Below are 2,162 nucleotides of genomic sequence, written 5' to 3' on the forward strand. Positions count from 1 at the left end.
TGTTTCCAGATGCAAGAGGCAGCGTGAAGAGGCAAGGAAGGTGCCGTGCCAGGTCCCGACAGGACTGCTGCCCGCTCCCCGCAGAGGGCCAATGTGGTGCGATCCAGGACTCCTCCCCACCCAGGCGCTTGCTCTGATGGCCTGGTGCTGCCCCCACCCGTCCCCAGCACCAAGGGCTTGCCTCTCACTCGCCGGCGCCCCAGACCCAGGCTCGGCCTTCATCGCCTCCCCCTGCTCCCCGGAGGCTGCCCTGGCCCGGCCGCGTCTCGCCTGCTCAAAGGCACTGGCCCCCCTCTCGCCCCAAAGCTGATTCTCTTCTCTGCCAGGGACCATCTTAAAACACAACTTGGATCCTATCTCCTCCTGTCCTGCACCTTGCGATGGCTGCCCTGTCACAGAAAACACCGCAACATTCTCCTCCGCTTCCCTGCTGACTTGTACGTCTCGGCTGTTCTCAGAACAGTCTTCCTCTCACCTCCCGGGCTCTCCCCTGCCTGAATGCCTCACCTCATCCTCCACCTGAGGGAAGCCCCGTCCCACCCCTGGGAACATGCACCTTCCTGTCCTGGACCCCAGGCACCCAGCCGGCATGTACTGCATCCCCGACCATGACCTGCCACCTACACGCACGCGCCCATTCACTAGAGCAGCAGCGACTCGCCTGCCCAGTTCTCCACCCTAAGGACCTGCCAGTTCCTGCTCCCAAACACTGAGCTGCTTTTGTCCACCAGGCTTGGCACCACCGCCACTCTGGGCCAAGGCTGGCCCTCCCAGGCAGGCACTGCTGGTCCCAAGCACACGAGCCCTAGAGGGGCTTCCCTGCACACCCCAAAGAAGCTGCAGGAAACGGACCCAACAAAGGGTCAGCCCCCAAGACCAGGGGAAGGAAACAGGCTTGCGGCTGGCAGTCTGGCCGGACGTGGGCCACCTCCCTTCAGGCCTGACATGTGACAGGGAGGCCAGAGCCAGCAAGAAGAACAGGGAGGGTTACCACAGTCCCTAATGCCAGCTTCCTTCCACTGGGCAGGGAGTGGGCACTCCTGCCAGGCCAGCCTGGCTTCCAGGGTCCCTGGGGCCCTGTTCCCCCCAGCCCAGTCCCCACTCCCAGCAGCCTGGCTTTATGACTTCATTCGCTGAAGTCACCCAGAGACAATGCTGGGTGACCCCTGCAAGTCCAGGCCCAGCCCCGCACACACCTGCCTGCAGTGTGAGTGAGGACGATCGATGTCGGCCGCTCCTGGCACCATGGACGATGCCACGGTCCTAAGGAAGAAGGGTTACATCGTGGGCATCGATCTTGGCAAAGGCTCCTACGCAAAAGTCAAATCCGCCTACTCTGAGCGCCTCAAGTTCAACGTGGCAGTCAGGATCATCGACCGCAAGAAAACGCCCACTGACTTTGTAGAGAGATTCCTTCCGCGGGAGATGGACATCCTGGCAACCGTCAACCACCGCTCGATCATCAAGACCTACGAGATCTTCGAGACATCTGACGGGCGGATCTACATCGTCATGGAGCTTGGCGTCCAGGGCGACCTCCTCGAGTTCATCAAAACCCGGGAGCCCTGCACAAGGACGTGGCACGCAAGATGTTCCGCCAGCTCTCCTTGGCCGTCAAGTGCTGCCACGACATGGATGTCGTCCACCGCGACCTCAAGTGCCAGAACGTTCTCCTCGACAAGGACTTCAACATCAAGCTGTCCGACTTCGGCTTCTCCAAACGCTGCCTGCGGGACGGCAGCGGCCGCATCATCCTCAGCAAGACCTTCTGCGGGTCGCCGGCGTACGTGGCCCCCCGAGGTGCTGCAGGGCATCCCCTACCAGCCCAAGGCGTACGACATCTGGGGCCTGGGCGTGATCCTCTACATAATGGTCTGTGGCTCCATGCCCTACGGTGACTCCGACATCAGGAAGATGCTGCGCATCCAGAAGGAGCGCCGCGTCCACTTCCCGCGCTCCAAGAACCCGACGGGCGAGTGCAAGGACCTCATCGAACGCATGCTCCAGCCCGACGTCGACCTGCGGCTGCACATTGACGAGATCCTCAGCCACTCGTGGCTGCAGCCCCCCGAGCCCAAGGCCATGTCTTCTGCCTCCTTCAAGAGGCAGGAGGAGGGCAAGTACCAGGCCGAGTACAAGCTGGACACCCGGCCGGGCTCGAG

The 2,162-nt window shown here is 62.3% G+C and overlaps 1 pseudogene across 1 annotated transcript in view; it reads left to right on the top strand.

Moving 5' to 3' along the window:
• The first annotated feature begins 1,234 nt into the window (after window positions 1-1,234).
• The window catches only part of LOC105820993, a 1,978-nt pseudogene continuing 1,050 nt past the window's right edge, over window positions 1,235-2,162 (top strand). The window contains exon 1 of the transcript XR_001138038.1: window positions 1,235-2,154. The product of XR_001138038.1 is annotated as a testis-specific serine/threonine-protein kinase 2-like (transcript). The remainder of the gene's footprint in view (window positions 2,155-2,162) is intronic.

Source organism: Propithecus coquereli, unplaced genomic scaffold, assembly GCF_000956105.1.
Source record: "Propithecus coquereli isolate 6110/MARCELLA unplaced genomic scaffold, Pcoq_1.0 Scaffold552, whole genome shotgun sequence".
Lineage (NCBI taxonomy): Eukaryota > Metazoa > Chordata > Mammalia > Primates > Indriidae > Propithecus > Propithecus coquereli.